Source organism: Lagopus leucura, unplaced genomic scaffold (genome assembly GCF_019238085.1).
Source record: "Lagopus leucura isolate 7727_CA_CO unplaced genomic scaffold, USGS_WTPT01 Super-Scaffold_100004, whole genome shotgun sequence".
NCBI lineage: Eukaryota > Metazoa > Chordata > Aves > Galliformes > Phasianidae > Lagopus > Lagopus leucura.
Window position 1 is genome coordinate 19,340,148 of NW_024962264.1, and position 13,825 is coordinate 19,353,972.

The 13,825-nt window shown below is 40.2% G+C and overlaps 1 long non-coding RNA gene across 13 annotated transcripts in view; it reads left to right on the plus strand.

The window, feature by feature from the left end:
- The window catches only part of LOC122179997, a 33,226-nt gene that overhangs the window by 5,528 nt on the left and 13,873 nt on the right, over positions 1–13,825 (plus strand). For 8 of the 13 annotated variants that reach the window (XR_006178884.1, XR_006178885.1, XR_006178879.1 and 5 more), the window contains 2 exons: positions 7,757–7,867; positions 9,258–9,336. This is a non-coding gene — a long non-coding RNA (uncharacterized LOC122179997). Of the gene's footprint in view, positions 1–7,595; positions 7,688–7,756; positions 7,868–9,257; positions 9,337–9,419; positions 9,560–12,227; positions 12,378–13,825 lie in introns of those variants that run through there. The other 5 variants (XR_006178880.1, XR_006178882.1, XR_006178881.1 and 2 more) reach the window with 5 other exon arrangements.

Below are 13,825 nucleotides of genomic sequence, written 5' to 3' on the forward strand. Positions count from 1 at the left end.
GGAAGTGGTTGTAACAATAGAGGTTCAAGGTTCATCGTTGGTTGCCCCTGCCTTCAGGAACTTGTATTTTAATTTCTGGTGAAGAATACTTTTTCTAACATTTAGGCTTGCAACTTCAAATGGCCTGTAAAGGTGAGGCCTTTTGTCTTTGTGTTGTAAACAATAATCAGTCCCTAACTCTTGGCCCATCTGATTGAAGGTACTGAACCAGTAAAAAGTTCCTGTTCAACTTTTCTTTTTGCTTGGTTTGCTCTTCAGTTTTGGGACTATTTACCCTCATTTGCCAGATTCCAAAAGCAGATGAGGGAGGAGAGACCCAACACCATTAGTTGGCTGAGCTGCTGATTTGTGCAGACAATATCTGTTCCTCAGCCACGATGGCAGGGGGATCTGGTTGACTAGAGCAGTGGTCATAATCTTCTCATTATGTTTTTTTGTTTGATGTGTATTTGTCTCCACCATATCTACATTAGCAACAGAAGAAAACAGGAAGATGAAAAAAGAAAAATTGGTTTTATATGTAGTCTCAGTGATTGAGAGTATTGGTTGGGAGAAAAAAAAGGTAAAATCTGATTGTGCTTTGTTTTTTCCTTCTTAGATTTCTCAGGGATGGGAAAATCAGTGCATCATCTGCTGTGACTGCAGTTGAAGCCAACTTGGCAAAGTTGTTTCACTCTGATTTCATTCCACTTGGCCATGCTCTGGTGTCTGTCTAATCACATTTATTGTGTTTAATTTGTGAACCATTTGTGAATGCAAACAGTTGGTGCAGCTCAAAACAAAGGAAATTCACTTGTGATATAAGAAAGAGGTCCTTTTCCAAAGATAATACTCTTTCACTTTTTGTTTTTCGTTTGTTTTTGTTTTGTTACTGTGAGTTGCTCTGCAGATCATCATCAATTAGTGTGCATTAAGAGCACGTGGGGACAGACAAACCTTAGAGGAACAGACAAATAACAAGCATAGTGGTCAGTGGAGAAATCCTCAGTCCCTGTCTATCACCAGTGCACATGAAGCTGGTGGTTCACTGACTTGAAGAGCCAGGTGGTAATATCCCTTGAGGAAGATGGCAACTTGGCAACTTGGAAACCTTGACATCTGGCTAGCCTTCAGCTGCTGGGTGTCTGGCATTCCCCACACACTGCCCAATTCTGCCCCTGAGACCAAGAAACACTGGGCACCATGGGTCACAGAGCCACTGGACCCCAGGATGGTGCCTGTTCTCTTTGCAAAATTCTGTGACTGCCTTGCAGTTGTGATTTGGCACCACAGGCAAAAAAAAAAAGTGTGGATATGATGCTACGTGCTTATCAATGATAACAGTGATCTGGAGACTGAGTGCTTTCACTATGCAATAGTCTTTATTCTGGAGGAGTTCCAGTCACAGAGAGCTGGTTCATAAGCAAATACAGTTTGAAATATGTCAGTGAAGCATCCTAAGTGATTTCTTGCTGTGCTGGGTTATATGAGAGATCTCCAATGTCTTGTTTAAAAAATATCATTTTATATAAACTCCATTAAGTCTTAGGCTGTTTTTGTGCAGTGCAATCAGAGTATGCTATGGGCTGGAACTGTGTACTGGGAAGGGGAAGGGAAACAATTTTCCCTTTACCATGTAGGGTAGGCAGGATATTTAAAATAAAGCTGGGCCTTTTTGCCAAGTGATGTATTCTAGTTTAATGTAGGTCAATCCTTCTACAAACTTAGGGCTCATTTACTTTCAGTGAGTATGAAATTGTGCTTTTTCTAGTATTGTTTTGTCTTTTTGTCTCAGAAAAGTCTCTCCTTTGTTGAAGAGAAGGTGTTTAGTAGGGAATCAGGAATTTCGGATAGCAAACGAATGCAGGTGGGAATGATATTCTTTATTTAGAACCATCTTTCAGTGGGGAAGGATAACTTTTATCTTCAAAAGCAAAACACACAGTCGCTCACCTCTCACATGTTGGTCAGGGTAGAGAGTAGAAAGAACAAAAGCGAGAAAACCCATGAGTCAAGATAAAGAGTTTAATAAGGGAAGGAAAGAGGGAAATATGCAAAGTAACAGAAAGCAATCATTCAGCGCCTCCCACTGATGACTAGCCAGTCCCTTGAGCAACTGCTATAGTGGCTGCCTTGAAAGATGCTGCACCCCACCTGTTAGTGCCGAGAATGACATTACATGGTATGGGAAATCTCTCTTCTGCCAGTTAGTCAGCTGTCCTGTGTCCTTCCCCAGCTTTTTGTTCCTTCAAGCTTACTTGCTAGTGTGAGGCAGGGTGAGAAGGAAATCTTGAAGTACAAGTACTATTCAGCCAGATCCAGTACAACAGAGCTGCTTGACATTAATGCATAGTAGATCAGAAATTGAGGATACAGTTTCATAGTTAGCATAAAGATCCTGGCGACTCAGTTGCAGCTCATAGTTCCCTCTCCTTTCCAGTTGTGTGTTTCCCATCTCCCCTCAAGTCAGCACTAGCAATCATGCAGCCCTGCAAAAAGCAAATTTCCTGCATATCCCCTACAGTGAGTTGAAGCTGCTCTGCAGGCACGAGTGTGAGAATGGCTGGCTGGGGTGCGGGAAAGTGACAGAAGTGACACTGCTGGAATAGACATGTCAATTTGTGGCACAGTGGGTAGTTCTTATGCTGTGGCTATATTTCATGCTTATGTACCCTTCACTAATCTCTTCTACCTCCTCATATTTCTTTCTGAATAACCACTATCACCGTGTGGGCTGACACTCTTTAGCTTTAGAGCAACTAGGTAGGGGAAACTGTATATGGAAAAAGAATTCAATGGTTTGGTTCTCTGGAGCTACGATGTAAATTTCTCTTTGACAGTTAACAAGAAAAAGACACTTAACATTTTGCAAAACTACATGTAAAAGTTGCTCATGGACCAAGCATTTCAACACAATATGGATTAGGCAGGTTCAGTTTTTACTTTGTGGTATTTTTCAACTGATTTGTAGTTAAATCTAAAGCGTGTACATTAGGAAGTGAAGAGCTTTCCATACAAGGTCTGCCTTGTGAGAAAAACAAGATGGTATTTTTGGAATGCCCTTGCCACTAGATGGCAGGGCACACTTTGAATAAAGGAAGCAGCGAACAGGCTGTATTCCACATTGATTTGTTCTTAGTCTAGAAAATCCCTCATTGAGCTTGTCAAAAGCTTGGTTGGAGTGAGGAGTGGCTGGAGTGTTGGATAGAACTGTAATTGTGTCATGATGCTTTGACAGCACTGGCATGCAGTTTTATCTTTTTCTGCAGTACAATAGATATCTTAATTGAATTCCTCAAAGCTCAGCTTAATAAGATAATAAGGAAAAGCTGTGCATTAACTGCAATTAAATTATGAGCCAATGTTGGTGATTTTGTTTAAAAAAAAAAAAAAAATCCTTTCCCTCTCATACACGTGCCACGCTTGCTGTGCCAAATTCTCAGCTACTCAGTCACTCCTTGAAGTAAATTGCAAAGAGCAGATTAGCTCAAGTGCTGACCTTGGAATCTGGCTTAAAATAGTTTGGATGGGCAGCTTGCTGCAGGTGTCAGATTCAGATAGCATTTATAAGAGTTAAGGTGTCTAACTTTCACTCTTTCACATCAGTTTCGTTTTACGGTAACTGTAATAAGTTCAATTGAATGGAACTTGCATAGTGGTGCTGAGAAGCAGGGTGTTTATGTTGTTCAGCTGCAGTTGTTACAGTCTTCAGAATACGAAGGTGAAAAAGTTGTGTGTTTACTGGTGCAAAATATATAGGTATGTCTGGACAAATTAGGTGTAAAACTCTTCTCTTTTCATGTGGAACATTACACATTGGCAAATGGAAATGAGCACTCTGAGATCAGGTCTATATCTTTTAAAGATCATAGAATCAAAGAGCAAGTCTAGCTCCCTCAGCGTGTAGAGTCCCTGTAGGAGAGCTGCCTATTGGCAGCTTTGTAGGAGAGCTGCACTCTCTTATTTCAAATGTCCAGCACAGTTTTAGGCTTGCCTATCCCTCTGACCTGGTGTGCTATCTTATTGCCATCTCTGCTGCAGTGTGCCAGTCTTGACACTAAGCAAGTTCTTCTCTGCTTTCTATGCTTCTTAGCAGTTTCCTGCTTACTGAGGTTGTTCTGTGTGTGCGTCTTCTATCTTCCCCTAATGTCCTCTCAAAAACTCGCTGTTAGCTTGGTACCCAGGAGTGGTGTTTTTATAGATTAAAAGATATTTTGACAACTCGCTGAAACACTGATTGAATTTCCCAGTGTGCCTTATCTACCTCTGTGTTCCTTTGATTTAAGGTGTGAGATGCCTTTATTTGAGGATACTGCAGATGTTAAACATATGGTAAAATGGAAATAAGAGTTTCCCAGTCTGTATGCGCAAATGTAGGTATTGGTGCAACAAACCACATGTGGCTTTTTTGCAGGTGCTCCCTTTTCCAGGATTCTGGGCTTCCTGCCAAAGCATTTTCTCTCAACCTCACTGTTAACCAGTCCCTTGCATTTTGCATCAGCTTCTGTCTAAATAGGCTTAGCCCTCCAGTTAATAGATATCTTTTTCTCAAGTGCTGCCCATTGCACCTGCCTTTGAAATGTGCTCTGGAGAACTCAGTGATTGGTCTGTTGTGTGCTGTTGCTGTTTGGTTAAATCATTGCTTAGTTTCAGGTGGCTGCATTTGCATGCTGGAGCACTGGATCCTCCTGTTTACTGCTTTTGTATATCTTGGATGTGTTTGTGAAGCTTGAGGGGAAGTTCAGAATGAGAAGTATAATATCAGTGTTTGGGATAACAAATGGTACAGGCCATACACTCTCTTCATTCAATGCTTTTTCTGTTTCCACATCAGTGAGCACGTTGGATGTAATGTTGTCACAGCATGCTACCAGAAATCCTGAGATCAGTAATGTAAAATAGGTCTTTGGAATTTTAATAATGGAGAAAATGTCAGTATGCAAAGTTGGTGCAGGGTTGTTCCTCCCTTCCCCCAGTTCTATTCCTTTAGATCAGTCAGTGTATTTTCTGACTTTGCGGATACAAAAAGTGGGAATGAGGCATCCTCTGGAACCATATATTGATTCCCACTCCGTTCCAGTAGGATTCACCACCCCAAAAATCAGTTGTACACAGGCATACTTGTGGACCAGAGTTTAAGGATCAGCTCCCATCTTCCCCAGGTGTGTCTGAAGAACTTGAATCCTTCAACGTTGACATGGCTTTGACATCTCCTAAGAGAGCCTGTGGCATCCAGAGATCATTGAGTTCTATCCAGACAGCTGTTTTACCCAGCTAGGTTCAAGGAGCTGTGTGTGACCAGCAGTGCTGCAATCAAACCAGCTTTAAGGTTGTTAAGTAATACCAAAGATAAGGAGCAAAGCGTTCAAGAGAGCGTGATTCGGACCCATCCTCTTGGTAGAAATGACATTATTATTGAGTTCATTGAATTAGATTGGTATTTTTCTCATAAAATATACTTGTACACTGTCAGTAGTATACCTGGTGTTTATGCAGTGGCTCCATGTGTGTAAAACAGTCCATCTTGGCAGTAGCTTTCTTGAGCATTAAACTTAGCCAAGCCTTTTTTCCAGTAGTCTCTATGTATATCTTGATACGGAGAACATGTTGAGATATTCTTACGCAAGAAATGATTAGAAGCTCTCACTGCAATAGGCACAGTGGTGTGGTTCATTCCACATTACTGAAACACCTCTCTAGCTCAGGCTATCAGCCTCTCTAAGTGAAATTAAGTGAACAGTTATCCAGGGTTCCACTGAACCCAATAACTGAGGAATATTCTCAGTAACAAGTCATGACAAAATTGAGTTCAGTACCAAGAAAATTGCTACTCATTTTCCTACTGAATTGTTTATTTGTTTTCATTTGGTTACCAGAAGAAATGACAAAAAAAAAAAAAAAAAAAAAAAAACCAAAACCATTAAAAGCCAGAATCCAGAAAGAGATTGTGCTAACTAGTTGTTGAGAGGTTATTTATTTGCAGCTAAAGGTACTGGAGCAATCTGTGTGTGAATTTCTGTCTCTAGGATTTACAGAAGCTCTTGTACAAGGCAGATGAAGTTGCCAGAAGTGGGGCCTTTCTTTGATAGTTCTACTCTAAACGAGGGCAAAGTGGATAAGACCCATTTCTCGGATCTTTTTAATTGCTTTTTAGATCCCAGCAATTCTTGTTTTTAATTCCAGAACATTACAATGCTCAAAAAGCTTAGTTTTGCTTTTTGAACAGGTAGTGAATTTGCTGCTATCTTGCCTATTTGAAGATGCTCATGTGCAGTATAAAAAATCCACTTTCTTCCCCCAGACACGTTCTTGCACGGTACAAAACCACAAATGTTGTATTAAGTGCTGTTCTTTTTCTTCCTTGGATCTCATGTGTTATTTTATGTGCAACCTGGCTACGTTTCTTTGTGAATGTGACTATACACCGAGAAGTGATAGAGTAGTGGACAGTGGTCAATTTATTTTAGTTGCAGACCTGCAAGGTGGCCAGTTTACATATTGGTTCTTAGCATAGCTTCTCAGCTGCTTATGCCTAATATACAGCCCTTAATCCTTTCTGCATGTCATCCCTTGAAGCAAATGATAGAGACACAGATTAGGAGATAGCAACAAACAGGAGATTTTGTCTGTTGATTGCATGTGCAAATAGCTAATCTTCAGTGCAATGTTCTTTAACCCCAGAACAGTTATGGACTCCTGAGAATTCGTTCTTACTGAAACTCCCCAGCAAAATCAGATTTTCTATTTTTCATAGGGGAAAAAAGTGCTGCAGGTTTACTTTGGTCATGTGTGTTTGTATTGGCAGAACACAAGCTTCCGTAAACACACGTGTGTAAATGAAAAGTGAATGTAGATAAGCAAAGTTGAAAGGCAGTAAAATGAGTACTGTCAGCTGAGGGCAGCCGCAAAAGCAGCTCCCAGTCTGCCCTCCTCAGCAGACTTTCTACAGCCTAAAGCAGGATAAACGGGCCATTTGCTGTGCTCCAAACCTGGGAGTCAGAAATCCCCATAAGAAGCTGCTGTGGCACTTTAACGACAGGATTTCTTGAGTTACGTAAAGTGGGAAAGCAAGGTGATGAAACCGAAACAACAAATAAATACTATGTTTCATGCACCCTTTCAGTGCCTTGCCAAAACCAAAATGTATCTCCCCAGAAGTCAGCTGACTTTTATCGGCTTTGCAAAATGATGAATGAATGCCTTGGCTCTTTATTATTGCTTAAGTCATTCCTGTTTATGCCAGTATTTCAAGGATTATGTTTTGATTGTTCTGAAGAGGTGAAAACACTTTCTTGCTGATGAATAAACACTGACACTTTTAAATATTTGTATGCAAAATGTCTTTAAAGCCATTATGAAATGCTTACCAAAAGCACTAAGAAGCTGTTTCCCGAAAAGACGGTTTTTCTCTCCATTTTCTTTCATGCTAAACAGTCCAAATGAAAAGCCTTTCAGAGTTAACTAGTTTAAGCAATACCAGTGTTTTAGTGTAATGAATAACTTTTTTATAGAGGACAATTGCACACAGTTCAATATGCTAGTATTTCTATTTCTGTGCCTCACCAATGCCAGGACTCTCGGGTAGAATTTCTTTCTTTGAGAAAGCTGAGGCGATCAAAACCCTGATTAACCTCTGATATTCACGTGGTGCTCTTGATCTTGAGGACCGAAGCAGTAACAAAGAGTTAATGGCAGCCATATGCTCAGGGTATTGTGGGTACTGTTGACCCAAATGTGAACTCAGCCAGCTAGTGCTGCTAACTGCTGTTTGTTTCAGGTTTGGCGTGGAGATTACTGATGAAGAGTTTGAGCTGCTACTTGACAGAATCCCCCTTGATGAAGATGGAAGTGTCACATACCCCCAGTTCATGGCCAGGTTTGATTCCTGGTATGCAGCGTATGCATTTTATTTCTCATTTGTGTGTAGAATTATTTTTAATCTAAGAGGCTCCCCTAACATTTGCAAACTGATCCTCATTTCTTAAGTATGCTTCTTTATGGCATATTTCTTGCATGGAGAATGCTGATTGCATTTAAAATTAGCTGATGTTATGGGAATGTATTGTTTATAATCTAGTTTGTCTTTAAACGCTAGTTATGTGTTTTGGAGGACTTTAGAGTCATGTAATGTATCCTCATGCTTTCTGTAGGCTGGGAAATATGACAGACTTCTAAGTAAAAGCTAATTGCTTCCCAAAAAAATCAATACATGTACTTGATGCAGTTCTAAGAACTTGAAGCATTTATAGACCCTATATATAATCTGAAGTTGTTTTGAAATGGTGATATTGCTTAACAGAAGCTCTATTCAGACTCTAAGGCCTAGTTACACACATGAGAGTTTGATTAAAATAAAGAAACAATGGGCTAAATACAGATACTTTATCATTTTCCAAAAATGAAGACTCTGTTCCCCAAACAGCTGTGCTAATGGCAGAGTAGATGCCAGTGACATTGCTGAGGTGAATGCAAGTCTCTTGTAGAATCTGGGACTGGAGAAATACATCCCACCCACTTACATGCATACATAGATTTTAGACTGCTTAAAGGCAATGCAAATGTTTCTGAGTTATGTAGCAGGCAAGAGCATATCTTCTGTATAGTCTGCATACATGCATGAAGGACAGGTAGAAGTCTGAGTTCACTGTACTGAAATGACATTAGGTAGTTCCTGCACTTCAGGTAAAACTGCACATTGCAAAGCTGATAAAAGTGCTTCTGTCTTCCAGTTCCACTAACTGCTTTTCTGCTCTTTCTCTCTCACTGTCCTCATCATCCTGCTTCAGGAAGTATTGAGGTTAAATTCATTTGTCCACATGTTTTAACACAGAGCTGTCAAATAGGATACAGGATTCATGAGATGCATATGTCCTTCTGGAATGATATCCTTGAAGTAATCTCTGAGAGTCTCTCAAATTACACTTGAATGTCCTTGGGTGGCCTCCTGTTTTTCTCATACTTTTACTGCCAAGGCCTCCTCTCCAGTTCTTTCTTTTATAGTCTTCTGAATGGGTTGCAGCTACCCTGGATTTGGTTGTGCTTGAATTTCTGTGAAGTGTTTCAGCTCCGGGAATATAGCCTGTTGTGTCCTCTTGTGTTGAGGATGTAAATAGATAGCAGAGGATAAACATCCTCTGGCAAAACTACGAAATTTTGAGAAATCAAAAGCTTCAGAAATAAGATACAGAGAGGCACAACACTGGACCTTCTTCCTCTCCCTGTGCACTCTGCTGTTGCAACTCTTTTTCTGAGCTTTGTGCTTTTTTTCTCACGCACAGATTGCTTCAGCTGTCATGTCCAAGTAAATTCTGAAGTCAAGAGAAGCCAACGTCCCTAAAAGAAGCAACATTCATCTTAGTAAGTGTATTCACTTCATGCATCAGATTGGAGACCACATTTATTTCAGTTTTTAATAACTATTTTCTTGTATTTACTTAAAGTAACGCATTTTCACCACAAAGGAGCTGCATTAGCACAAGGTGTTCCGCTGGCTGTCACTTGCCTTGGAGCGCATCTGCAAGAACACACACAGCTATTTATAGCCCTTCAAGAGGCCTATGACTGAACCCACGTTTCAATAGTAAGAAGCTGTGCTATGTAGTACTGACCAGTAGTTAACATGCAAGGTTGTATCCAGTATGCTTTTCAACCAGGGGCAAATGATGTTGTGACCATTAGAGATGTGAGAATCCTAATTTATACTAACCTAACTCTGCCAGCTTCAAGCCCTTTGCAGTGCTGGCTGAGTTGGGAACACGCTGTATAACATCTACCAGAGAACTGTAGACAATATCCAGAACTTTGCTGCTGAATTAATTAAACCACTTGATCCTTCTACATTAAACAGTGAAGGAAGGAATGTGCAGTAACTGGAAGTTCAAAGCTGCCTGTTATAAATGGGAGCGTGCTAGGCAGAGACCTTGGATGCATAGCTTACATTTGCAATGGAAAGTGCAGAAAAAGCTCATAGGGTTATGAAAGCTTTTTCCCCTGGATGTGCCCAGCCTGGTATCTTCCAGAGAAAATGATGGGACCTGAGAAGCTGAGCTACCATCTGTTGCCATCTCTTGCCATATCTCATACAAAGATCTCTGCTTTTCAGAATCTCTGTAAATCTGAATGATTGACTACAGATTTTAAGTTTTGTACTAGTCAAGTCTCATATGAATCCCATACTATCAGATGCCACCAAAAATAGCATTTGGTTAAATATAACCAGAAACTGCTAGCCTCTATACCAGAAGACTCTCAGGCATAGAAACGTTGTCAGGCCCAAAGGTGGATTGTATAGAAGAAAAAGAGAATGAGTATTGTAAGGAGAAGTGGTCTTGGTTGCAGCTAGAAGAACAGTTAGGTTAGAAACCCAGAATAAGATGGGACAGGGGGTCTAGAAGTACTGTGGCTTTTGTTACGGTAGAGGGAATAACACCTGATCATGCAGTGATTAAGTGCTTTCTCTGCAGTCAGTTTTTGAACTTAATCAGTCCCATTTCCAAGTCACCTTTCAGAATGCACTCAATCTAGCAATTTCAAAGATTATTAGCATGCCTGCACTTGTTGCTTAGAAATAATTAGTTTATACAGAAATCATTGTACTTTCGATGGCACAATTCTGTATTTGAACATGATCCAAACAAATAATTATATATGTTCATTGGCAATATTGTTGCTCAAGTTGAGTGGGAGAGAGTACATAAGCCCCACAGCATAGCTTAGGTAACAGCTCTTTATTTGTTTCACATCGAGAACTGGGGACCAGATCATTTTCTCAGATTGCTTTGATGTTAGTATGGGGTAACTTAATTTACTCCAGTGCAAAACTAGAGTGTGACTGGGATCAGAATGTAAGACTGAGGCATAGTAACTTTTACTTTCATCACCTACCCCCAGTGTCTTTCCTCTTATTAAAACAAATGTTTCTTGCAGCTTTAGTCTCAGTTTCTGTACTGTATGTAGTGGGCTGGCCTCAGCCAGCAGCCAGACTCCTGGCCAGCTGCTCATTAAATGACAGTGAAGATGTTTTATTTATTAAAATAACATCTTAATTGGAAATTTGGTTTTCTGTAACTTATATATATTATTTATCTTCAAATAAAGTGTCATTTTGGTTGGAAAGTAACACTGTTAAAGAACTAAATTTGGTTAAAAAATGGCTGTGTATTGACTTCCCCTTTCACACAGTCAACTATTTCTTCCTCCCTTGTTATCCACTCAGGTAGGCCTACTACAAACCATAAAGATAGAGAGTGAGCTGTAGGAGACTCAGCATGTTCCCAATATCATAGATATTAACAGAAGAGCTTAAAGATTTGCCCTGAGCGGAAGAAAAAGTTTCTGAGTCTAAAGGAATATAACCAGTGAGGATAATGTGGAAACCTTTGCCCACAGTCATAGATGGGAAATACAGAATTTAGTGTAAGAATAGAAAAATGTATCTTCTTTCTCTATAATTACATTTTATGCTAGTGGTGATGATAAGTGGATTAATAAAGACAGGAGTTATTCAGAATCTGCTATGGGTGCATTAGACTTGAGACAAATTGTAAAAGAAAAAGTAATATTATATATATCACCTTTGAAAGATTAGAGAAGGATTATGCAGTCAAAGTTGGTTTGTTTCCTCCTACTGTTTAGTTGCTCTAATCCAAGATATCTGTAGACCATATCACTGTTACCCAAATGCTGTAATATGTGCAGATTTGATGCTCATGCTGCCCACTGCAGACTTAATTAGCCACATGCATTGGTGTCTACTGCTCATATACCCCAAGAGAAGGATCTGCCCTAGAAATCAAGTACATCAGTAGCTTGGCTCTTGCTACCCATTATCCAGATATTTACTGTAGTGGCATGCACAAGATAGAAGGGAGATGTAACAGCAGAATCAAGGCATCATTCTTTTCTCTCATAGTGTGTTCACAGAAGTAGGATAAGGTTTGAGAAGTGTTCAGCGTTAACTCTAATGACAGTGAAAACAGTGGTTAAACCCCCTCCCAAATGTTATCTTTTCAAACTGAGCGGCTAAATAAGAAATTATTTTGAAAGTCCTAAGTAATTTGCTCTGGCAGTTTTTTGGTGGTGTTTGTGTTTGGTTGGTTGGTTTTGTTTTTAATTCACATACTGTATTAGAGTGCTAAAATATTGTGTGAGCTATTCGTGGATGATCGCTTCATTAGTCACTCTGACATAAGTCACACTGGTGAAAAGCACGAGTCAGATAAGTGCAGAGTGGTTATTTTGCCTTGCAGATGAGCTTTTTAAAGGCTGCCTGTTTTTTGATGTTCCATTGGTAGCTACAGCCTATGCCAGGTTTCAGAGACTGTGACCAAAGGCAGAGTGACAAAGATGAAGGATGAATGTCAACCTTAAGTGTTGTATTTGAGGAGCTAAGGTGAGAGGTCAGTTACAAGGTAAGACTTAGTCATGTCCTTCCAAAACCTCACATGCCCTTGAACTTCCCACCCTCTAAAAATAACCCTCTTTCCCCCACTGTCATCCTAAATTCTAAGCAAATGTAGGAGGTGAGTGTTCTGATTGTCAGACATCCTCTCATACACAGGCTTCTCTTCCCTGCCTGGCAGTCAGGCACAGCCCTCTGCTGCAATGCCCTTTGGGTTGTTTTTGATTCTGCACTCTCAGCCAAGCCCATGGGTCAGCCAACTTTAGTACAGCTTCGTTTTCATTAGTTTTCTAGCTTCCTTCCCTAATTGGCTTCCAACAGGTTTGGAAAAATAAATACTGCAATCACAGTGTTAAGTTGGAAAGGGAAGAAATTGGAATGTTTTAAGAAATACTCTTTTCAGATGTGATTTATGTGCTGTGAAATTTAGATAGGGCAGAAAAAGTCTAGCAGAAAGCCAGACAGAGAGAAGACTCTCCAACTCACATGTTAGCTAGAAGAAAAAAGAGAGAAAAATGGCAGGTGAAAATTAGAGAGGTAGGTAGAAAGATGAAGTCAGTGAGGTGAGTCAGAGCAGCATTGTATCATAGTTGAAGAAGAGTTTTTATTGTAACTTGAAAGCTGAGACATTGAGGATGAACCTGGCAGGCTTGCAGATCCTCGTTGCTCTGTTTGAACAGCAGCTCCCTCACTTAGCTCACAAATGCCACGTCCAGGTCTGTCCCTCAGCTGCTCAAGGCTTTTCGTCAGTCCAAGACTGCAGGTCTTGCAGTCATGCTGCTCTTCGGTTAAGTGACTGTCCTACTGACCTGCAGGGTGAAGAGTAGTGGAAGAGATCTGAGATGCTCTGTCAGTGAAGTAATGCAGGACTGAAAACCACAAATAACGAGCTGCAATAATATATGCCAGTACGCTTTCTATTTTTTTTGTTTTTGTTGTTTCATTTTTTTCTTCTGAATCATTGCATCCACCTGAAATGATCTTTCCCTTTCCTTTGTCCTCTTATCTGCTTCTTTTTTTCTCTTCTTTTATTATTCTCTCCTTTTCTATGCCTATGCTCTTTTCAACCTTTAAGTGTTCTTTTTTTCTGTCTTTCCCATTTGCCTTTCTGTGAGTTCTCTTCTAGCAGGTGGTAGGTACTCTATCTTTACCTGCTCTCCTCTTCTGCCTCTTCTGTGGGGATGTTGACTTGTATAGTGGTATCTGTCACAATCTTTCTCTCATGGATCCTGTACCTCTCTGAGATCTCCCCTGGAAACTCTGATCTTTCTGCAAAGCAAGGGATGTAATACACAGATAATGTTGCAAAGATGGAGATAAACTGCAAGTAAGGAGAAAGTCTGTGAACTTGTCTCTGAGCCTGGTGGTATAAGAAGACATGCAAGTAGTCTTCATCCTGACAAATTTGCAATCAAGTCAAATATAAATGAAAAACAGGCACCTATT